Here is a 26,397-nt window from a genome sequence, read left to right on the forward strand (position 1 = left end):
GTCGGCGGCAGATGTGGTCATTTCAACGTCTTCAATTGTTTTATATATAGTCTGTCTTGCACGACGATGGCGACTGTATCTGCTGTATGGCATCTTGGCAGCGTTCAATGCAGTTGCCTGTGCAGCAGCAGCCGCGCGAATGATCCGCTCTGCGGTCAGCGCTCGCTTTTATGGCCGCGCAGTGGCGCGGCGAGAGATAAGGGACTTAGAAAATTTCATCTGCATCCACAAAAGACTGCAGGTCCGTCCAGTAGAGCGTGTGCAGCGAGAGATTTGATCGTATTCTTTTTCTTGTCGGCGGCAGATGTGGTCATTTCAACGTCTTCAATTATTTCATATATAGTCTGTCTTGCACGACGACGGCGACTGTATCTTCTGTATGGCATCTGCGCGGCCATAAAATCGAGCGCTGACCGCGGAGCGGATCATTCGCGCTGCTGCTGCTGCACACGCAACTGCATTGAACGCTGCCAAGATGCCATACAGAAGATACAGTCGCCGTCGTCGTGCAAGACAGACTATATATAAAACAATTGAAGACGTTGAAATGACCACATCTGCCGCCGACAAGAAAAAGAATACGATCAAATCTGTCGCTGCACACGCTCTACCGGACGGACCTGCAGTCTTTTGTGTATGCAGACTTAACTTCAGCATCGACATCAATGATTCGTTAGCCCACGGAAATGGATGGCTAACAGTCGCTGTTGTACGTGGTGGAACAGGCGTACCCAATGTATCCGGACTGGAAAGCTTTGTTGATCGTGATATCATAGCATACCGAACATATCATTTAATGAAACTGATTTTATATGGTTTAAAGGTAAAGGTACTTGTGAATATGTTAAATTTGTAGCAGATTGTACATTGTATTTTCACAAATAATGGAAGACGTTGAAATGACCACATCTGCCGCCGACAAGAAAAAGAATACGGTCAAATCTGTCGCTGCACACGCTCTACTGGACGGACCTGCAGTCTTTTGTGGATGCAGACTTAACTTCAGCATCGACATCAATATTTCGTTTACCCACGGAAATGGATGGCTAACAGTCGCTGTTGTACGTGGTGGAACAGGCGTATGGTATGCTATGATATCACGATCAACAAAGCTTTCCAGTCTGGATACATTGGGTACGCCTGTTCCACCACGTACAAGTGCGACTGCGCAAATCAACATATATGTTACCCTCACCCTTTTCCTTGTATACACGTAATAGACGTAAGATATCTGTTAATGAAACTGTTTTTATATGGATTAAAGGTAAAGGTACTTGTGAATATGTTAAATTTGTAGCAGATTGTACATTGTATTTTCACAAATAAATTGAATTGTAGCGTAGCCCTTAATTCTGTATGTTTGCCAAAGTCTTTATTAGCATTTTCAGCAACATAATATGTTCGGTATGCTATGATATCACGATCAACAAAGCTTTCCAGTCCGGATACATTGGGTACGCCTGTTCCACCACGTACAACAGCGACTGTTAGCCATCCATTTCCGTGGGTAAACGAATCATTGATGTCGATGCTGAAGTTAAGTCTGCATCCACAAAAGACTGCAGGTCCGTCCAGTAGAGCGTGTACAGCGACAGATTTGATCGTATTCTTTTTCTTGTCGGCGGCAGATGTGGTCATTTCAACGTCTTCAATTGTTTTATATATAGTCTGTCTTGCACGACGACGGCGACTGTATCTTCTGTATGGCATCTTGGCAGCGTTCAATGCAGTTGCCTGTGCAGCAGCAGCAGCGCGAATGATCCGCTCCACGGTCAGCGCTCGCTTTTATGGCCGCGCAGTGGCGCGGCGAGAGATCAGGGACTTAGAACATTTCACAGTGCCAGCAGAGCGTTATCCCGGACGCGGGCACTAGCCGTAGTAGGCGCCCGCGTCCGCTGTTTGTCAGTCTTAGGCGGCTGGCGCGCTGCCAAGATGGACTTCAACCGCCTTATCGGCGGGGTCAAAGGTCAAGCGCTCAAAGAGATGACGTAACATGCTGTGGCATACTCTATGGCCAACAGATCCTAGATGTACGCTTACAGGTTCTCAGCTACGCTACAGAATTCTGGGCTGCGCTACAATTCAATTTATTTGTGAAAATACAATGTACAATCTGCTACAAATTTAACATATTCACAAGTACCTTTACCTTTAATCCATATAAAAACAGTTTCATTACCAGATATCTTACGTCTATTACGTGTATACAAGGAAAAGGGTGAGGGTGACATATATGTTGATTTGCCAAAGTCTTTATTAGCATTTTCAGCAACATCATACGTTCGGTATGCTATGATATCACGATCAACAAAGCTTTCCAGTCCGGATACATTGGGTACACCTGTTCCACCACGTACAGCAGCGACTGTTAGCCATCCATTTCCGTGGGTAAACGAATCATTGATGTCGATGCTGAAGTTAAGTCTGCATCCACAAAAAACTGCAGGTCCGTCCAGTAGAGCGTGTGCAGCGACAGATTTGATGGTATTCTTTTTCTTGTCGGCGGCAGATGTGGTCATTTTAACGTCTTCAATTGTTTTATATACAGTCTGTCTTGCACGACGAAGGCGACTGTATCTTCTGTATGGCTACGCTACAATTCAATTTATTTGTGAAAATACAATGTACAATCTGCTACAAATTTAACATATTCACAAGTACCTTTACCTTTAATCCTTTATATGAAACTGTTTTTATATGGATTAAAGGTAAAGGTACTTGTGAATATGTTAAATTTTAGCAGATTGTACATTGTATTTTCACAAATAAATTGAATTGTAGCGTAGCCCTGAATTCTGTAGCGTAGCTGAGAACCTGTAAGCGTACATCTAGGATCTGTTGGCCATAGAGTATGCAACAGCATGTTACGTCATCTCTCTGAGCGCTTGACCTTTGACCCCGCCGATAAGGCGGTTGAAGTCCATCTTGGCAGCGCGCCAGCCGCCTAAGACTGACAAACAGCGGACGCGGGCACCTAGTACGGCTAGTGCCCGCATCCGGGATAACGCTCTGCATGCACTGTGTAATTTTCTAAGTCCCATATCTCTCGCTGCGCCACTGCGCGGCCATAAAAGCGAGCGCTGACCGCGGAGCGGATCATTCGCGCTGCTGCTGCTGCACAGGCAACTGCATTGAACGCTGCCAAGATGCCATACAGAAGATACAGTCGCCGTCGTCGTGCAAGACAGACTATATATAAAACAATTGAAGACGTTGAAATGACCACATCTGCCGCCGACAAGAAAAAGAATACGATCAAATCTGTCGCTGCACACGCTCTACTGGACGGACCTGCAGGCTTTTGTGGATGCAGACTTAACTTCAGCATCGACATCAATGATTCGTTTACCCACGGAAATGGATGGCTAACAGTCGCTGTTGTACGTGGTGGAACAGGCGTACCCAATGTATCCGGACTGGAAAGCTTTGTTGATCGTGATATCATAGCATACCGAACATATCATGTTGCTGAAAATGCTAATAAATTCACAGTGCCAGCAGAGCGTTATCCCGGACGCGGGCACTAGCCGTACTAGGTGCCCGCGGTAGCTGTTTGTCCGTCTTAGGCGGCTGGCGCGCTGCCAAGATGGACTTCAACCGCCTTATTGGCGGGGTCAAAGGTCAAGCGCTCAGAGAGATGACGTAACATGCTGTTGCATACACTATGGCCAACAGATCCTAGATGTACGCTTACAGGTTCTCAGCTACGCTACAGAATTCAGGGCTACGCTACAATTCAATTTATTTGTGAAAATACAATGTACAATCTGCTACAAATGTAACATATTCACAAGTACCTTTACCTTTAATCCATATAAAAACAGTTTCATTAACAGATATCTTACGTCTATTACGTGTATACAAGGAAAAGGGTGAGGGTGACATATATGTTGATTTGCCAAAGTCTTTATTAGCATTTTCAGCAACATGATATGTAAGATATCTGTTAATGAAACTTTTTTAATATGGATTAAAGGTAAAGGTACTTGTGAATATGTTAAATTTGTAGCAGATTGTACACTGTTTAACATATTCACAAGTACCTTTACCTTTAATCCATATAAAAACAGTTTCATTACCAGATATCTTACGTCTATTACGTGTATACAAGGAAAAGGGTGAGGGTGACATATATGTTGATTTGCCAAAGTCTTTATTAGCATTTTCAGCAACATCATACGTTCGGTATGCTATGATATCACGATCAACAAAGCTTTCCAGTCCGGATACATTGGGTACACCTGTTCCACCACGTACAGCAGCGACTGTTAGCCATCCATTTCCGTGGGTAAACGAATCATTGATGTCGATGCTGAAGTTAAGTCTGCATCCACAAAAGACTGCAGGTCCGTCCAGTAGAGCGTGTGCAGCGACAGATTTGATCGTATTCTTTTTCTTGTCGGCGGCAGATGTGGTCATTTCAACGTCTTCAATTGTTTTATATATAGTCTGTCTTGCACGACGACGGCGACTGTATCTTCTGTATGGCATCTTGGCAGCGTTCAATGCAGTTGCCTGTGCAGCAGCAGCAGCGCGAATGATCCGCTCCGCGGTCAGCTCTCGCTTTTATGGCCGCGCAGTGGCGCGGCGAGAGATAAGGGACTTAGAAAATTGCACAGCGCCAGCAGAGCGTTATCCCGGACGCGGGCACTAGCCGTAGTAGGTGCTCGCGTCCGCTGTTTGTCAGTCTTAGGCGGCTGGCGCGCTGCCAAGATGGACTTCAACCGCCTTATCGGCGGGGTCAAAGTTCAACATATCATGATGCTGAAAATGCTAATAAAGACTTTGGCAAATCAACATATATGTCACCCTCACCCTTTTCCTTGTATACACGTAATAGACGTAAGATATCTGTTAAAGAAACTGTTTTTATATGGATTAAAGGTAAAGGTACTTGTGAATATGTTAAATTTGTAGCAGATTGTACATTGTATTTTCACAAATAAATTGAATTGTAGCGTAGCCCTGAATTCTGTAGCGTAGCTGAGAACCTGTAAGCGTACATCTAGGATCTGTTGGCCATAGAGTATGCAACAGCATGTTACGTCATCTCTCTGAGCGCTTGACCTTTGACCCCGCCGATAAGGCGGTTGAAGTCCATCTTGGCAGCGCACCAGTCGCCTAAGACTGACAAACAGCGGACGCGGGCACCTAGTACGGTTAGTGCCCGCGTCCGGGATAACGCTCTGCTGGCACTGTGAAATTTTCTAAGTCCCTTATCTCTCGCCGCGCCACTGCGCGGCCATAAAAGCGAGCGCTGACCGCGGAGCGGATCATTCGCGCTGCTGCTGCTGCACAGGCAACTGCATTGAACGCTGCCAAGATGCCATACAGAAGATACAGTCGCCGTCGTCGTGCAAGACAGACTATATATAAAACAAGTGAAGACGTTGAAATGACCACATCTGCCGCCGACAAGAAAAAGAATACGATCAAATCTGTCGCTGCACACGCTCTACTGGACGGACCTGCAGTCTTTTGTGGATGCAGACTTAACTTCAGCATCGACATCAATGATTCGTTTACCCATGGAAATGGATGGCTAACAGTCGCTGTTGTACGTGGTGGAACAGGCGTACCCAATGTATCCGGACTGGAAAGCTTTGTTGATCGTGATATCATAGCATACCGAACATGTCATGTTGCTGAAAATGCTAATAAAGACTTTGGCAAATCAACATATATGTCACCCTCACCCTTTTCCTTGTATACACGTGAGTCACGCGAACGGGAGACAGTTGGTGAAAAAGAGTTTCTCTTACTACACACAGCTTGCACATGTCCTTTCTTATTACAAAAGTAACACAGTGCTTGGCGGGATTGGCAACTGTCCCGTGGGTGGGCACGAAAGCAGTTCGGACATGATTGCTGTTTCTTAGTGGGTGCCTGGTTTGAAATTTGTATACTTACGCGCGAGTGGCGCGGCGTGGCTGACCGTGCTGGCGAGTGGGAGGGCACGTGTTGTGCCGCGCTAACAGTACACACACCGGGGGAACGTGGAAGTAGCCATGACTAATGTATCTTGTCTGTCTAGAAGTCTGCTTCCTGCAATGTGATTCGATACATTCTGCGCAATAGCGCCTCTAATAATTTCATCCGGATATGAGCGTCCACATGAGGCATGGAAGACACAATGAGAAGTTAGTCTCTGAAGGCCCGCTATCCAAGCTTTATTCGACAGAGTAGAGCCACGCTGGAGGCGAAAGAATTTCTAGCGTGCAGCTACCACATTTACGCTATCACGAAAGTGAGGGGTGGTGGGAAACAATTTCACGAGCACACAGTACAATACAAAGCCCGCGTTGACATTGAAAAAAGTAAGCCGCTCTGTACCTGGTTTGTTGTAAGCTGCGAAGTGTGCTTCGAGTTGTGTGATGTATTCTGGCCCACTTTCAACGTCAGGGTTGAAGGCACGAAAAAGCGGCGCCGTCGGTGATGGCGTCGGTACTGGCGGTGGCGTCAGAGGCACCGAAGTAGCTGCAGTTTGTGGTGTGACCAGTCCATTTATGGCAGCTGGCAGCTGCATCATTTGCTGAGCCTGAAAACGTACAAGATGGGATAGTGAAGCCTGTTACTGTGGCGAAACCGTGTTTTACACAAATGACATTCTTATAGCGAATGGTGGGAACACTTATATACAGTCACTCTGCCAGACGGGGATATCACAAAAAGGCTAAAGCAGTACCGAGGAAAAAACGAAATGAGAGGAGAGGAAAAAAAAAATTATAATCGCAGTTCGTCGCCAAGTTTTGTATCCCGCCCTGAAGGCGGCAGGTGGGTCTGCTCCTGTGAAGTGAAAGGTTGGCCGAATGAAGGAAGTGAGTAGGAGCAGGAAAAGGTGAAAATCTCTCGGTACTGCTCTTCGAAATGGTTTTACTATATCACAATATTAACTGAATGCTGTAGGCGCCCCGGTGGTCCAAGTCCCCTATGGTGCACTGGATGGCCGAGCGGTGACCCCTCCTGCTGTCAGTGTTTTGGTTGGCAGGAGAGCCATCACCGGGATACTAGAGGAGGCCGAAAGGCACGCGTTTTAGCTCACGCAGGCTGGCGTGAGGTCAGGAACAGTAAAAAGAAATTAGAATTTAGAAAAAAGGACGTAGCTGGTGGAATACTTAAGTTTAATCCATTAATGGGGAACGTCGGTCTGGACAGTACATGATTCACAATACCAATAGTAAATGACAATGGCGCCTTGCTAGGTCGTAGCAAATGACGTAGCTGAAGGCTATGCTAAGCTATCGTCTCGGCAAATGAGTGTGTGTTTTGTCAGTGAACCATCGCTAGCAAAGTCGGTTGTACAACTGGGGCGAGTGCTAGGAAGTCTCTTTAGACCTGCCGTGTGGCGGCGCTTAGTCTGCAATCATTGATAGTGGCGACACGCGGGTCCGACGTATACTAACGGACCGCGGCCGATTTAAAGGCTACCACCTAGAAAGTGTGGTGTCTGGCGGTGACACCACAGTCAGGATGCTGGGAAATGACTGTGGACGCGTCAGAAACGCCAAAGAAACATTATTAGTTCATAATACCTTTATTCCTGCCAAGTACAATGTGGCTTGGTGATATCAACGACCTTCCCGAGTCCTCACCGATTCATAGCAATGACACCAGCTTGGGCCGCACAGTCATGCTAGCGCAGCGCCGCGTGCTGTGATGTTGCGAAGGAATGTCCTTATTTCGTACTTTGGCCACGCGTGGCTGGTGGCACCCGGCTGGCCGGCCAGCTCGGCTGCGGACATCAAGCTGCTGCGCATAGGAGGCTCTGGGTTGGAGTCCCGGCACTGTTCGCACGAGAGGCGTTCTCGTAGTGGAGAGTGTACTCTATCCCACCCCGTCTTCCTCCCTGCTCCTCCTGGTGGCTCGTCCACGGTGGACAGGCGGAACGGGCTGCAGTCCCCCAGCGTCATCGCTCACCCGGTTGTGAAGGTGGATGCACAGGGTCTACTCCCCGCACGATCTCGACGACGGCTCACTGACGTGGTCAGGATTGGCTGCGAGCCAGTCTGCCGTGATGTGTGCTAATCATGGGTTGATGATTGACAGCGGCAGCAGAGAGGACCAGAGCCGGTACTGTCCCCTCACGTCTGCTGCTGGTTGGGCCACCCTTACTGCAACATCTCCTTAATACATGTCGATCACCGAGCTGAGCGCTACGCAGCGACCCAGTACACATCTAACTGCAAGTCTAACTGCGAGTGGCTCAAAAATTGTTCAAATGGCTCTGAGCACTATGGGACTTAACATCTATGGTCATCAGTCCCCTAGAACTTAGAACTACTTAAAACTAACTAACCTAAGGACAGCACACAACACCCAGCCATCACGAGGCAGAGAAAATTCCTGGCCCCGCCGGGAATCGAACCCGGGAACCCGGGCGTGGGAAGCAACTGCGAGTGCCTTGTTGTTATATAAGCTGGCGTATTTAAAGGAAGCACAAGCGACGTCCTGACGTCACGCTCGTTTGTAATGAACACATTTTTTCCACCTATACTGCTGATTCATCTGTCGTACTCGCCCCTTAGTTTTTCTTGCGACAGAGTTACAAGTTGTTACGGCAGACTTACACGAAGTTGTGAAATACAGTACAGCTGACGCTATACCTCTGCCTGGCACTCTACAAAAGTCTCCGTCTTACACAAACCCGCATTCTCTCTCGCCTCTTGTGTGTAACCGGCCACTGCCCCTGAGTGACGACACATTCCGATATATGTGCAATCCTCTTACTTCTTGGCTAACTTACTGCCTCTGGCTCTCGGCATAGGCAACGAAACTTTGACAATATTCCACGTTTCCAACTCTTTACTATTCCATGACACAACACATCCCCCTCTTTTAAGAAAATTCGTCCCAAATTTTATAATTGTGGACTTACTGGTTGTGCACGCCATACTTCCTTATACACTACAGGTATCTTACAACTACTCCTTCAACACTGTCAAACTTTTCTTACCCGTTAATAATCTATCTACACTTAATACTGATTCCAATCTTATCATTGCTTATCTGTTTATATTACGTTCCACTATTCCCAATCCATCCCATCGGTATTTGATATACGGTTGTTATTTCAGAACGAGACATCTTTTTCCGTATACAAAAGTAAGTTGCACAAATAAGCGCTAGAACTAATATTATACGCGTCATTGAGACACCAAATATGATTGTGTTTTGCTTACGTTTCTCCCGATATTGCTGCACGTGCTGCAGTAGTTGATTAACTGAGATCTGCTCTTTTTCTGAGATAATCAGGCTATCTAAAGATTGTAGTAATGTAGGATCCAAGGACTCTTAATAAACGTTAGATTCTAGCGAGGCAATATGTGTGGCGGTTCCTCTGGATATTTCAAGATAGGCTGTGTCACGTTAATCATTGTTGTACCCATGAAAGTAGCTGGTAGGTGAAAATGCTTCCCCACTATTTTACATCCAGTGCCATTAATCAAAAACCCACTACCCTGCAATTCAAGCATTGATATATCTATAAATCTATCATTTCTGTAACAAGTGGCAACTACGGTCTCTAGTTCGAACACAGAGTGTGGTGTCACCGCCAGACACCACAGTTGCTAGGTGGTAGTTTTAAATCGGCCGCGGTCCATTAGTACATGTCGGACCCACGTGTCGCCACTGTGTGATCGCAGACCGAGCGCCACCACAAGGCAGGTCTCGAGATACGGACTAGCATTCGCCCCAGTTGTACAGACGACTTTGCTAGCGACTACATGGACGAAGCATTGCTCATTAGCCGAGCCAATAGTTAGAATAGCCTTCAGCTAAGTCAATGGCTATGACCTAGCAAGGCGCCGTTAGTAACATTGCATGTATCTAAAGAGTCGCACTTGTATCGCCACAATCTCCAGATGTACCAAAAGGATGGATTAAAGTTAAGTATTCCAGAAGCTACGTACTTTTCTTTATAGCATTCATTATGTATCCTGCTTCAGACCTCACGCCCTCCTGCTTTAACTTAGCGCGTGCCTTTCGGCTTCCTCTCATTGTGTCTAGGCTGTCTTGTCTAGACACAACACAGAGTAAATCCAATGTTCCCCAACTTTCTGAAATTTCGGTCTCGGAAGTATCATCTTCTTTTCGCATTCTAAGGTTCCCATATTCCCCAAGAACAACTGCATCTCACACGAATGATTGTGGGTTGCCACTTCCTTTGCTGGACAAATAAAAACACTTCCCCTGAAACAGTCTGTCAAATCTTCCGTAGACATTACCACATGAGCACTCCTCCGTCTTGACACTAACAATACTTCCCGAGTTTGCACTTGCACCCACTTCCCAAATGCACCCCATCTAATTGGATACGGGTGTACTGTATAACACTGGTACTGCGAATTGATACCCATCACTGATATTTGCACTTCTACGTGTATACTCGTCTGATCTGTAATTACTCTCAGTTTAGACATGCGATAGAGTAACGGTAAATTCCGCTTCGCCGGAGGCACGACATGTCGCACTCCTTCCGAGAATTCTTTCTGCACTTTCAGCAACGCCTTCAGCATGTGATCTGGACCTAACAAAGTGGCACTCAATTGCCCATGCACTGCGTGATACATAGTTTCATATAACGCTTCCAATTCGACACGTGCATCATCCACCCTGTCTGCCAATGCCCTCAATAAAGGTGCTACTTGTATTTTCCCGTCTATTCGGATCAATCTCGCCTGTATAGCCTCTATATCCCCATTCAACACTTTACTGGTATTTGCTGCATACCGTTCCAGGTCTGACGTCAACTCCCGCACTGTTCTAGTGACATTCAATATCCCCTGCTGCTTGTTACCTATACGTGTCGTGTGCCAATCCACTTTCGATTTTGTCTCCTCCGCCAACTCCTGCACCTCCCCACCATACTATTTAAGCTCCTTACATCTTCCTTGTCCGTGGTTCCAAACACTGTTTTCAGCAATTTTCCCCCTGCATCCAACCACGCTCGTTTCCTGCGAACGAGCGTTTGCAGGACCACTTCTGTTACTTGTTGCAGCTGCCTTCTCAGCTTTTCGTATAAGAGCTTCAATTCCTGATACTCGTTCCGTATGGCTTGAAACAACCCCTCCTTCTCCGTGGCCACCTGTAGTGCCGTAAACTTATCCTGTAGTGTCCATACATCATTTCTCACTCCCCATATATTATACGTGAACACAATTGTCCACCTGCGGCTTGACAATACCACATCTAATTGTCTTGCAAACAAAATTCCCTTGTCCAGTGGTTGCACCAGCACCACATCTCCTCTGCAACAGTGTCGCAGTACCAGACTGACGAAAAGTTTCCCGGGCCACCTCCTGGCACGGCACCTGAAGGAAAAGGATGCCATGTCAATCGCTCCCGCCGGCCGCGGTGGTCTAGCGGTTCTAGGCGCGCAGTCCGGAACCGCGCAACTGCTACAGTCGCAGGTTCGAATCCTGCCTCGGGCATGGATGTGTGTGATGTCCTTAGGTTAGTTAGGTTTAAGTAGTTCTAACTTCTAGGGGACTGATGACCACAGATGTTAAGTCCCATAGTGCTCAGAGCCATTTGAACCATTTGAACCAATCGCTCCCTTCCTTACCACGTCTAAAACACACAAATGACAAGTAAAAACAACACATACCCTATTACCTAATAACAATATATACGACATTTTCCTCCTGGAGGACACTTAATCTACTTATCACTAGACCTAAGTGTGTAAGGAACGTTCCTCTGCTGTTCTTTTAGCTTCGGTACCCTCACACCCTTTGTTACTGCTGGAGGAATCTGCGGTAACGCATCCACTGCGCCCTTAAACGGCTTAATCCTACTTGTTGTGGCGTAACAAGCTTGCTACGCCACACTGGGAAGGGAGCCGAAAGGCACGCGTACACACACGCCGACTGGCGTCAAGTCTGGAACAAGATACGTTATGACTGCTATAAAGAAAATACGTACCTTTGGATTATACTTAACTTTATTCTTTGTTGGTATACAAAGTTCTTCTGGAGACATTTATACGATAACTCTCAAACTAGGTAAGGCTAATGGCGTCTTGCTAGGTCGTAGCCATGGACTTAGCAGAAGGCTATTCTAACTATCTCTCGGCAAATGAGAGGAAGGCTTCTTCCGTATTGTCGCTAGCAAAGTCGTCGTACAACTGGGGCGAGAGCTATATCGTATCTCGAGACCTGCCTTGTGGTGGCGCTAGGTCTGCGATCACACAGTGGCGACACACGGGTCCGACATGTACTAAATGGACCGCGGCCGATTAAGCTACCACCTAGCAAGTGTGGTGTCTGGCGGTGACACCACATTCCTCCCCCGCAAATCGGCGAACGGTCGTGTGATAAGGCTTCCGCCCGCCGTGGGGAGGACCCCATGTTGACGTATGCGATGAGGTGGGGAGCCTAACAACAGGCGAGGCTGTGCCACCCGCACCCGGCCATTCGGTCCGAGGGGAGCTAGGAAACGCCTGAAAACCTAGTCCAGGGTGCACGTCAACATGCGGTGTATGCGCCCGTAAAGAGACAGGAGGGGCCGAAGGGTCTACCTCCATTGCGTCGGGGTACCCGAGGCGCGATGACGTCATGTGGTCCGGAGCGGGCAAGAGTTCCATGGCGGAGGACGGCGGGTCACGGGAAGCGATCGGCGGCGCGTGACCCAGGGAGGCGCTTGGCGGCTGCAGCGAAGCGTCCACTGCGGTCGGCGCCGGCTGGAGAACAGGTGGCGGCGGCGGCGGCTGCGGCGGCGCGTCGCCATGGGGCAAAATGGAAGGCATCGTCGGTAACACCTGGGGATTAGGCGAGCCAGTAGATGGGTCCCCATGGCGATGACTGGACGGCACCGTCGCTGAAAGCAGACGGGGAGCGGCAGAACCCGTGCGACGACAGAGGCGCAGCTGATCGAGATGCCGACGCACCTCACCAGAGGCCCCCAAAACCAAATACATCGTGCGGCCGAGGCAGTGAAGAATGCGCCCTGCGAGCCAACGCCGTGAACCTCAATAGTTGCGATAAAATACAACGTCGCCCAGAGCAAAAGCAGGAGTCTGCCGCTGCACAGGAACCTGATGGGGCGGATGCAGCAAAGACATCAAGGTTCGATGAGGACGACCGTGGAGCAACTCAGCCGGCGAGCGACCATCTCGGGGCTGAGAGCGATACGATGACAAAAAGAACAACAACGCGTCCTCCCAAGAATGCGACTCTTTCAACTTCAACATCTGTGACTTGAAAGTCCGGACCAATCGTTCAGCGGCACCGTTTGACTGAGGCGAAAACGGCGCGGATGTCAGATGTTGAATACCATTGGCCTGGCAGAATGACTGAAATTCGGCGGACATGAATTGTGGGCCATTGTCGGAAACAATAGTCTGCGGAAGACCTTCAATGCAAAAGACAGCAGACAACGCTTGGATGGTGGCAGATGACGTCGTGGAAGACATCCGGTCAACAAAAGGAAAATTACTGAAGGCATCTACCAGAACCAACCATCGAGCATTCCAGAATGGACCAGCAAAATCGATGTGCCAGCGTTGCCAAGGGGAAGTGGCTTTTGGCCATGCAAAGACTTTCCGCGGCGGTGCGGATTGTTGTTCGGCACACGCCATGCAAGAGGAACACATATTCGTAATCGCAGAATCGATTCTGAACCAAGTACAGTGCTGATGAGCAAGTTGTTTCGTTCGCACTATACCCAATGTCCTTGGTGAAGAAGCCGTAAGACAGAGGACTGTAACGAACGTGGGACCACGACTCGGGACTGACCATTATCAGAACGCAACAATAAAACACCACATCGAACAAAAACTCTCTCCTTGTGAGCAAAAAATCGGCGAATCAACGGATCCTCGATCCGAGACTTTGACAAAGGCCATTGCGTAGCAACAAAACGCAAGACGGCAGCAAGGACAGGGTCAGCAGCGGTGGCTGTAGCTACACGACGAAAATCAATCGGAAACGATTCGATCACTTCATCAGTTTCCGAATCAATGAACATGCAAGCAAGTTCGGAAGAATCGAATGCTTTATCCTCAGCAACAGGCAAACGGGACAATGCATCGGCGTTTCCGTGCTGAGCAGTGGACCGATACAAGATATCGTAGCGGTACTGCGAGAGGAAAATAGACCAGCGAATGAATTTCTGCGCTGTACGTGGAGGTACAGGCTTGTTCGGATGAAAAAGCGACGTCAAAGGTTTGTGGTCTGTGATGATGGTAAAGTGACGACCATACAAGAAATCATGGTACTTAGTAACACCAAACACGAGAGACAAAGCTTCTTTCTCTATCTGTGAGTAATTTCTTTGCGCAGACGAGAGCAATTTGGACGCAAAGGCAATAGGGCGATCATGCGAGGCAACTTTGTGCGCAAGCACAGCACCGATCCCGAAATCCGATGCATCGACCATCAACAAAAGGGGTTTCTGGGGATCGAATGGCGTAAGGCAAGTATGAAAAAGCGACGCCGATTTCAACTGGCGAAAGGCACGTTCGCATTCCGTCGTCCAGAGAAACGGAACACCTGTACGGCGTAAGCGATGAAGTGGAGCTGAAATGGAAGAGGCAATGCGCACATCCACGCACACCTTGTGAGTCTAAATCGTGTAATGTTCTTGCGACCTCATCACGCAATGCGTGAGGAACATTGCTCGCTCTGATAAATTTCGGTTGCGCGTTTACTTTCAGTTCCAAATGTGCTTCATAGTTTTTAACGCAACCTAAGCCCGGTGCAAAAATGTCTGCAAATTCTTCACAAACACTAGAAACACTGTCTGTAGGCACAGTATGATTCACTGATAGGACCTGATTTACAATAGACATGTTAAACAACTGAAATAAATATAAACCAAACAAGTTCACTGCAGTAGAAGAACGAAGAACGTAAAATGACACAAGTTTTGTTTGTCCCTTGTATGTTACAAGAAGGCTGCACTGTCCTAATACAGGAATTTTCTGTCCTGAATATGTGGTTAGCTTAACATTTGCAGCACGCAACGGCGGTTTGCCCAGTTGTTTGTACGTGTCGTGATTGAGGAATGAAACTGCAGCTCCGGTATCGAGCTGGAATGGTATGACCTTGCCATTAAAGTCCAAATCTACAAAAAGTTTATTGTCCTGCTGACGACAAGAGCGACTGTTTTGGGCAATTTGAACAGACACTGGTACAGAAGCACTTGCTAATTGACGTGATTTCCGGCGACGTCGACGCACAATTTTTGTGGGACGAACACAGTCACTGTTAGAGAAAGTGGCACTGGATGGGGTGGAAGTAACGACATGAATGTCCATGGGCGAAGGTCCACGAGCCTGAGTGTCCTTGGTTCGATTCCGGCGCAAAGCAAAGGCCCTGGAATGATTGTGATTGTCTGATCTGAGCTTTTTCTGGCAAACACTTTGAACATGTCCTTTCCTATTGCAGAAAAAGCAAATAGCGTGGCGTGATGGGCAATGTTCACACGAATGTCTAGTAGCACACCGCAGGCATGATTTCACTGCATTTGTGGGCTGGCGGGGCACACCTGGTTTAGAGCGCGGCGGCAGCTGCGTCGAAGTGCGCGAGGGCAGGTGACCGGGCCGCGCAGCTCGTCCGGCGGGCCGGTTAATGCTTCCCACTGCTGGCGAAGTTTCAAAAGATTCCCGAGCACAGTCAAGTGTGTCTTGTCTATCCAATATGTCTATCACTTGTTGAAGGGAGGGATTAACTAGTTTCAAAATTTGCTCCCGTATGCGAACATCAGAAACGTTCTGTGCAATTGCATCACGTACCATTGTATCTGAATAAGAAAGGCCACAGTCACAGTCAAAGGCACAGTCCCTAGTAAGTCCTTGCAATGTTACTACCCACTCCCTATTAGTTTGACCGGTCGGACGTTTTGTATGAAAGAAAGTATACCTCTTTGCAACTACATTAACTGTTTCTTTGAAATAGGCATCTAAAGCAGACAAAATTTCTTCCTAGGGCAGAGTTGCTACGTCGCGTCGGGGAAACAATTTCACTATCACACGGTAGGTGGACACACCGACACAAGAAAGCAAAAACGGCTGCCGCTCACTACCTTGAATTCTGCAGGCGGCTAGATGGAATCCGAACTGTCGGGACCATTCAGTCCAAGATTCGTGCGCCGCATTAAAACTGCGAAACGGCGGTGCAACTGCATGTTGTGGCTGCGGTAGCGGTGAAGTGGCGGCTGCCGCATCGTGTTGCAGTGCACGTTGACCCTGGACGAGCTGTCCAAGGGCATCCAATAACACCTGCGTCTGCTGATTCTGCAAGCGATAAAATTCGGACAGTATATCTGGCGATTGTGGCGAAGCCATGACACAAATAAATCAGAGCAAAGCAAGTAGAAAGAACACGATCCCATCCTCGTCGCCAATCTATTGTGGCATAACAAGCTTCCTACGCCACACTGGGAAGGGAGCCGAAAGGCACGCGTACACACACGCCGACTGGCGTCAAGTCTGGAACAAGATACGTTATGACTGCTATAAAGAAAATACGTAGCTTTGGAATATACTTAACTTTATTCTTTGTTGGTATACAAAGTTCTTCTGGAGACATTTATATGATAACTCTCAAACTAGGTAAGGCTAATGGCGCCTTGCTAGGTCGTAGCCATGGACTTAGCAGTAGGCTATTCTAACTGTCTCTCAGCAAATGAGAGGAAGGCTTCGTCCGTATTGTCGCTAGCAAAGTCGTCGTACAACTGGGGCGAGTGCTATATCGTATCTCGAGACCTGCCTTGTGGTGGCGCTAGGTCTACGATCACACAGTGGCGACACGCGGGTCCGACATGTACTAAATGGACCGCGGCCGATTTAAGCTACCACCTAGCAAGTGTGGTGTCTGGCGGTGACACCACACTACTCACATGAACTACTGACGACTTGGTTGGTAACTGCAAATTTACGTTCATGGGAGACACTATTTCATTTACCTGACACGGTCCAGAATATTTCCTGAAAAAATTCTTCGTTTTACCCTTCGGAACGTAAGGATTAGCCAACAATACCCATTGACCAATTCTGTATTGTGGCAGTTTACCTGTTCTTTGTCCAATACTCTCTCTCCAAAGCTTTAGTATTAGCACGCCGTACTCTTTGCCAAATCTTTCTCCATTTCTTGGCGAAATTCTTCACTGACTCATCCTGTGAACCTACCTGAGGTTTGAGCACATCAAATGGTGATGGCATTTTCCGACTATAAATTACCTCATATGGAGAGAGCCCCGTTCCTGTATGGACTTTCACGTTGTATGCGCCTGTCAACAGATTTAAATACACGTCCCAATCCGTGTGTTCTGAATTTACAAAATGACTAATCATCTTAACTAACGTCTTATGAACCCATTCTGTTTGTCCATTAGACTGAGGATGAAATGGGCTTGACAGAAATTTCTTAACTTTCAATAAACGGCATAACTGCTTCAACAGCTCCGACATAAAGTACTACCCTGATCTGTAATTACAGTATCAGGCACACTATACTTCAGCAACCAGTTATATACTAAGGCTTCCGCAACAGTGCTTGCCTTCTGATCTGGAATAGCTACCATTACCAGGTATCGGTAAAAATGATCTAATATTGTTAATACGTATCGATTACCCGCTTGGGTCTTGTTAAATGCTCCGATTACGTCTAATCCAATGAATGCGAACGGACGATCCGCTTCAGGTAGTCTCTGTGACTGAATTTTCTGATGACTTAAATCTGCTCTCTGCGCACACGGTATACAATTTTGCACATACTGCTCTACATCATTGCGACGTGTCTTCCACCAAAACCTTTCAGCTACCCGTCTATCAGTCGTTCTTTTACCACCATGACCCGACAATACAAGGTCGTACCCTTGTTTCAACACTTCTTTCCTCAGCGACTCCGGTACTACGACGCGTAGTCCGCACTTTGTCTTCCTGCAAAGCAACCCATCCTGCATTCCAAACTGCGGTTGCGTTCGAACAATTGACACTCTCTGGCAGTGGCTTGCGCCTTTATCCACTCCTTCTCACTTTTGCCCACAACTTGTACAGCTGCTGTTTTTCTACTAAGTGCATCTGCATTCGTATGTTTTACCCCTGGTTTGTGAATTAACTCGTAGTCAAATTTACTTGGTTTCAGTGCCCATATAGTTAAACGACTTGAAGAATCCTTCAACCCCAACTACCACTTCAATGCTGCGTGATCTGTAATCGTCTTGAACTTACGCCCATATAAATAACAGCGAAAATACGAGATAACGTAAATCACTGCTAACATTTCTTTCTCTGTAGTTGAATAATTCTTCTCTGCCTTATTCAGTTGCCTGGAAGCATAAGTCACTAGATGATCCTGTCCATTAACCCTCTGACAAAGAATAAAACCTACAGGAATATTACTGGCATCACAAGATAGTATGAACTCTTGTTCGAAATCAGGAAGTATCAGCACTGGGTCTGCCATTAGTATCTGAGTTTCTCGAATGCCTCCTGACACTGTGCTCTCCATTTAAACTTAACACCTTTCTTTAACAATCTCGTTAATGGATGTGCAATTTCCGCGAACCCCTTTACATATCGTCTGTAGTAATTACATAAACCGACATATTGCTGAACTTGTCTAATGGTCTGTGGTACTGGGAAACCACGCACAGCCGACGTTAGACGAGGATCCGTTCTTACCCCATCCTGACTGATAATATGCCCAAGATAAGTCACTTGCGTCTGGGAAAAACTGACATTTCTTTACATTAAGCGTAAGATTTGCCTCTCTTAGCCTACTAAATACTTCGTTCAGTCGTTTCACATGCTCTTCTATATTACGCGAAAAAGTAACAATATCATCGAGGAATACCATAACAATCTTCGGTTTCAGTCCCCGAAGCACACCATCTAACAGACGCTGGAAAGTAGCAGGAGCGTTTTTCAACCCAAATGGCATTATGTGACACTGAAAGTAACCAAGGCTTGTTGTAAAGGTCGTCTTCGGTCAATCCTCGGGACTTACTTCTATCTGAGGGTACCCACTCTTTAGATCTAGCGTCGAAAAATATTTACACCGACCTAGGTTGTCCAATGTTTCCGTGATGTTCGGTATTGGATACGCATCTGTTACAGTTCGTGCGTTCAAAAAACGATAGTCACAACAAAACCTATACTTCTTAGTACCGTCCAATGACTTTTTAGGAACTACCACTATGTTGGCAGACCACGGGCTTTCACTGTTCTCTATAATACCGTCCCTTAGCTGTTGATTAATAAATTCTTCCACTAGTGGTTGTAGGTGTTTCGCTATCCTGTATGGTATTCTATAGACCGGCGGACTATCGCCAGTCGGTGTATGGTGCTGTGTAATAGGAGTTGCTGGTAATGGACCTTCTGAATTAAACAAATCTAAATACTCTAATAACAAAGCTTCCATAGCTTTCCGATCTTCATTCTCCAAATGACGAATCTTATCACGTAGTGCAGATGCCTTGACGGTTTGCTTGACGTTGTAATCACCTTGGGATTCACCTATATCCTCATCGTCGAGTATTTCCAAACTTGCTACCACTAAACCCTTTGGGAGATCCACTTCATCTGCCCCAAAATTATCTACACTGACCGGAATCATCAGTTCCTCGTTTATATCCGTTACGTGCGCAACGCTCCTCCTAATAAAACAATGCATTTTATCCAATGCTTCATTGCTCTGCAGTGGCTCCACCACACATAGTCTCTCCTGTGGTACATCGGTACCTACTGACAACCAAACTAACTTCCCTGTTCCCGAAGGCACTTTGACATGCGTAATCATCTTTAATGCCCTTGTACGCGGTTCAATTGGTGATATCTTAGCAACGGATGCACCTCGCGACGTAGAAACATTTACAGCTGTTGTATCCATTGAAAACAAGTTTCCACTACGTTCAACTGTACGCTGTGAAAGATTAAATTAGGCATAGTGTTTATCGAGGAAGTCCAGTCCGAGAATCACAGAATACCCTTGTCCCACAGTTGGCAACACTTCCATTTGCTCTCCGAACTCTACAGTTCCAATCTTAAAGACGAGCTGTGTTGTACCCAATGATTGCAACTCATTATTCCCTACTCCACGTAATCTATACCTAGGAGTATCTAGTCTTCTACTACCCACGAGGTCTAGACTAGCAACAGATACATGTGCCCCTGTGTCAATCAAAAACTTACATCTGTTATTCCTTACAACAACCACCAAGCAACAATCCGTCTCTGTACTAGTTTTCGGGCCGGCCGAAGAGGCCGTGCGGTTAAAGGCGCTGCTGTCTGGAACCGCAAGACCGCTACGGTCGCAGGTTCTAATCCTGCCTCGGGCATGGATGTTTGTGTTGTCCTTAGGTTAGTTAATTTTAACTAGTTATAAGTCCTAGGGGACTAATGACCTCAGCAGTTGAGTCCCATAGTGCTCAGAGCCACTTTTTGTACTAGTTTTCACCGTACTTCTGCTTACCGGGAATGTCTTCCGACGGACGAAACATTCCCGTTCCCGTTTAACGCTTTTTCCTGTTTATTCCGTTACCATTCTGCTTACTACGACACTCATTCGCCTTGTGACAGTAGCGTTTACAAACATAGCACTGCGGCTGTCTGCATTGAGCCCTCATGTGACCTTTCCTCCCACAACGGTAACAATTCCTCTCCGACGCAAAGATGCGTTTATCATTGCGAACCCTTGTTGCAATGTCTCTCTCCTGCAGATGCGTTGCAATACGCAGTGCTGCAGCAAAATCCCCAGGATTCTCCATGCTAAACCTACAAGAAAATCCTGCAGGAATTCCCCCGAGGAATACATCGAGGTTTCTGTTTTCTGCCTCTCATAGTAATACATGATCCGCATCAGGATTACCCGATAATTCATAGGTCTGCGAATTAATTTTCCGTATCCTATCTGAAAAAGACTCCACTGTCTCATTGACCTTCTGTGTCAAATTACCTATCGTCTCCCTAAAAAATCTTGCACTATTCTGCTTACGATATCTTTGTCGTAACCCATCTGCCAATTCTTCAAACGCGCTCGCCTTACTAAGCGTCTGCGTCTCATGGTACATCACGAACGTCTTGGCTTCCCATGCAAGTCGCAAATGTGATATACGTAACGTAGTTACGTCCGACCAATTGTTCATTGCAGCTGTTGCCGAAACATCATTAATGAACGCTGTGACATCCTCTGTTGTTTTAACCGAGAAAGGCGTGATCCGGTTAGCTACTGACGGATATATTGCAAGGTTGGACATAGCTACTGACTTGCACTCACTTGAACCCGTTTGCGACTCTTGCGCCGAACGCAAGGTCTCCATTTGCGTCATTAATTCTACATGACGTAACTTATGCTGCGCATTCTCTTCTAAGAATTTTGAGACTTGCTCCGTCACAGCAGCTATACTCCCATCCGTACTAACGGATCTTGATTCCGGCTAGATTTGTGCAAATTACCAACAACTTACTCTATACTGAATTTACTCCTCAGAACAATAACAACACCAGCTACTCACCTCCTTTGTCACAGTTGAGCACTACACACAAGAAGACAAACAAGACTCACAATGCACAACTAAACAAAATTAATCCTTCCGCCTTGTTATTGCCCAGCAACACTGTCTACAGTTGTGCGCTGTGTGACCAAACCGTTTACAAATTGAACATTCTACTGGTACAAACTTCGTGCATGGCTCCACATGCCCCGTTAAATTACACACAGTACATCTGACTGGTACCAAGTACGTTTCCCAACTGTGGCCCTTAAACTCAGATAAATCTGCTGTTTCCGCAGGTCTCACAAAGTGTACTGCCAACAAAGAACGTGCATCCATAGTTATTAACAAAAATCGCCTTGTGCACTTACACCAAATCTGTAGGCGGTGGGTGCAAGGACTTTTGACACCAAATCTGTAGGCAGTGGACGCAAGAACTTCCGACACCACTCCTGACACCAAATCTGTAGGTGCCCCAGTGGTCCCGGTCGCCTACGTTGGAGTGGATGGTCGAGCGGTGACCCCTCCAGTTGTCAGGATACTAGGAAATGACTGTGGACGCGTCAGAAACGCCAAAGAAACATTATTAATTTATAACACCTTTATTCCTGCCGTGTACAATGTGGCTTGGTGATATCAACGACCTTCCCGAGTCTTCGCTGTCTCGTAGCAATGTCACCAGCTCCGGGCCGCACAGTCTTGCTAGCACAGCGCCGCATGCTGCGACGTTGCGAAGGAATGTCCCTACTTCGTACTTCGGCCGCGCGTGTCTGGTGGCGCCCAGCTGGCTGACCGACTCGGCTGTGGACAGCAACATGCTGCACGTAGGGGGCTCCGGGTTGGAGTCCTGGCGCTGTCGGCACGAGAGGCGTCCTCGTAGTGCAGAGTGTACTCTCTCCCACCCCGTCTGCTTCCCTGCTCCACCTGGTGGCTCGTCTGCTGTGGACGGGCAGAACCGGCTCCAATCCCCCAGCATCGTCGGCTCACGCAGTTGTGACAGCTGATGCACAGGGCCTAGACACCGCACGATTTCGACGATGGCTCACTGATGTGGTCAGCATTGGCGGCGAGCAAGTCTACCGCGATGTCTGCTAATCCTGGGTAAATGATTGACAGTGGCAGCAGAGAGGACCAGAGCTGGTACTGTCCCCTCACGTCTGCTGCTGGATGGGCCGCCCTTACTGCAACATCTCCTTAATAAAGATTAACATGTCGATCACTGAGCTGAGCACTAAGCAATGACCCAGTAACATCTAACTGCAAGTCTAACTGCGAGTGCCTTGTTGCTATCAAAGCTCGCGAATTTAAAGGAAGCACGAGCGACGTCCTCACATCATGCTCGTTTGTAATGACTGCTTTCGTTCCACTTATACTGCTGGTTCATCTGTCGTACTCGCCCCTTAGGTGTTCTTGCGACGGAGTTACGTGTTGTGGCTCAAATGGCTCTGAGCACTATGGGACTTAACTGCTGTGGTCATCAGTCCCCTAGAACTTAGAACTACTTAAACCTAACTAACCTAAGGGCACCACTCACATCCATGCCAGAGGCAGGATTCGAACCTGTGACCGTAGCGGTCACGCTGTTCCAGATTGTAGCGCCTAGAACCGCTCTGCCACTCTGGCTGGCGTTATGTGTTGTTACGGCAGACTTACGCAAAGTTGTGAAATACAGTACACCAGACACTATACCTCTGTCTTGCACTCTACAAAAATCTCCGTCTAACACAAACCCGCATGCTAAGCAATTCTCTCTCGCCTGTTGTGTGTAACTGGCCACTGCCCCTGAGTGACAACACATTCCGATATATGTGCAATCTTCTTACTCCTTGGTTAACTTACTGCCTCTGGCTCTTGGCATAGGCAAAGAAACTTTGACCATATTCCACGTTTCCAACTCTTTACTATTCCGCGACACTACAATACATAACTTTGCACAGAGGTGGGAAGCCTTAGACCCATCATAAGATGTACATATCTCAATAGCAAGCAAAGCTTCCTAGCCATCTGTTCTTGATCAAAATAGGCAGAATCTGTTGTGGAGCTAGTAAACCTCCACAGCACCGGCTAGAGGGTGCTGTCATCGGTGTCTGTCGTAGTGCCCACTTAGGAACTTCCACCTACTCCGTGGCATCGTAGCTATTGATACCACAATCACAATTTTAATCAGTAGCGCAGAAAATTAGTGGTGGCGATGCAGATCGAATGACTGATAAGAAGATATTGAGTCGAACAGAGGCAAATGTGAGAGAGATGTGAATATGTGGATGTTGGAGAGGGAGGGGGGTGTTAAAATTGTAGAGGGAGACAAAGACTCGAATACAGGTAGCAGGTTCAAACTGATGCACATTGCATTAGCTGTGCAGCGCTCAAGAGGCTTTTACAGAATAGACTAGCTTGGGCAGCGGCATCAGTCTTCAGACTGAACACCACAATAACAACACTGGGGAAGGGGACGGGAGGGAGAAGTAGACTTCTGGTCCACAATTTTCAAGTTCTTTACTGCAAAAACTCATGAGAAAGGTTGGTCTCGCGTGATTCAGCACCCTCGGCTGTTGACATGACAAAAGACGTTTCTACATTGCTCTAAATTAACGGCGCTGCTCATTCTCCTATGTGAAAAGCCATTTATCTCACACTATTGGCCAATGTAACGAACTGAGGTAGCAGTTCTTGTATTCTTTTTTTGTAGTAAACAGAAATGTCTCTGGTATGACGTTAAACTGTAACCACACGTGGAGTGACCACTGTATAAGCAACAATAGCAGCAACCTCTCTGGAAGGTGGATAAGCGAGTGGAAGTTGTGAGCTGTAACTTAACTTGCCTGCTTGCGAAAGTGAAAGGAAGATAGAGAATGTAAAGAAAATAGTCGTGATCACCTACCACTTACCAGCAGGTAGTCAGCTCAGCAATGTCAATTGAAATTAACCGAGCAGTGCTTTTTTATTCCTGTTGTGATTTCCTATTACTCCAGGTTGGTGTTCGAGAGAAACGGAAAGTTACAGATTTTGCTCCAATTTAACTTTCATAAGGCAATTGCATAACGCGATTGGTCCCTCGCATTATGCTGTATAGTTAATTGAGTATCGGACATCGTTTCTGAAAAACTGCAGGTTCGTAGGTGCACCATAAAAGATCTGATAAATCGTTAATCAGTATTTGGATCACACCAATGGCAGACTGACTCCACGTCAGCAGTTTTGTATTTCTTTCACGAATAGCTGTACACAAAGCTGATAAAGACATTAATACAAAGAGATATGGTTAGTTTTTAAATTAATACATCTGAAAGGTATTAATTTAAATAGACTTAAATATATCCATGGATCTTACGAGCTAACAAGATAGATGCTTAAATAGCAAAAGCTGAAGAAGAAAGGACGATACGAAACAGGAAGGCATCTCTGAGATGATTGCAGAAAAAATGTGAAGGCTACTCTGTTCTTTATTGTTATTGAAAGTATTACATGTACTGATTAACATTTGTGGACTCTCTACTACACACACATTTCATAAACATAAAGAAAGAAAAATTTTCTTGTTGTCTTACACTTGCCTACGATTCAATAGATTACGACACTGGCCGTTACAAAAGTAGTCATTCAAATCGTAAGTACAACAAAACTAAAAACATTAGTGCTCACAAAAAAAACAATACACAATTTGACATGATTTAAATAAACAGTTTGACAAATCATTTTCATTGGCACCGGAGATATTTGTACAAAATAAAGTAACTATAAAATTGAGAGGTATCATTGTTCTGTGGATAAGAGGGTAAGTCAGTAAAGGGACGGGTCTGCCAGTGGGAATTGATGCAGCCATTGCTGGAGTGACATCGCAGTTGGCTTGTATGGTGTCAGTCGGTCGTTGACAACAGACTGAGAGCGAGCTCTGGTTGTGCAAGTTGCACCAGAGGTGGGCATCGAGGCGCGTCCCGTCCAGGAGCGCAGCCATGTCATCCGTGCGTGCCTTGCCTCGCGCTGGCGGTTCAACCGGGGGAGCCGTATCGAAGTCCGACGAGCCACACGATGTAGAGTCGTGCACAGAGGCCTGGTTTGCGAGACGCACTGGACTGCAGCAGTCTCGGCCGAGCGAGTCTCTAACGACACCCCAAGGGCGAGCAGTGCTGTTGCGAAAGCACCTGTATGCCATGGGCTCAGCAGACTTGTGCATGGAGACACAGCCCACGCGCCGCGGCCTCACTGCTCCACAATGAACGAGCCCATGAGGTCACTGCACCAGCGACGTGATCAAGCACTGGCGTGCTGCGGCCTACGGGCTGTTGGTAGTACTGACCACATTTGCAATCTACGGACAACGAGCGCTGAGTAGAGCAGTGTTTAGAGGAGTGGTGGGATTTTTTCATTTTTGTCGTAACGCACAAAATGAGCGAGGAAACTAATATGGTTTCCAGAAGAAGGAGTACATCAAGCAAAAGGGATGTAAAAGGTAAACTAACAAGTGGTGAGCAGAGAACCACACAGCCTGAAGCCAATCTTAAAAGTTCAGTTTGGACCGATTTAAAGCCTATTGTGGATGGCGTTAGGAAAAGCGTTCATTTTGTTTGCTATTCGCAGTTCGATGGAATTTACCCTCATGCTGAAGGGCTAAATGGAACTTCGTACATTTCTCCCAATCCATTTGTGTATAATAAACAAGGGTCTTATGTGGAGGAGAAACGACTTCCTAAACCTGCCCAAGAGATAACTGTCGATAATGCATGGCTATGTGTGCACGAGATGTAAGGTCGTATGGAACTATGAGAGATGAAGGTGTTAGGGATCTCGTTCAGACGTTAGTTGACACTGCAAAGGCCATTATATCTCACCCCACAACTGTGTTGAGGTACATGGCAAAAAGTGCTGAAAGCCTAGGACATATAATTATGCCTGAGGTAATTGCTGATATAACAGAAGGTGAATACTCAGCAACTATAGAAATGTGGACATCCAGCGCGA

Source organism: Schistocerca serialis, chromosome 3 (assembly GCF_023864345.2).
Source record: "Schistocerca serialis cubense isolate TAMUIC-IGC-003099 chromosome 3, iqSchSeri2.2, whole genome shotgun sequence".
In the NCBI taxonomy this organism is placed as follows: Eukaryota; Metazoa; Arthropoda; class Insecta; order Orthoptera; family Acrididae; genus Schistocerca; species Schistocerca serialis.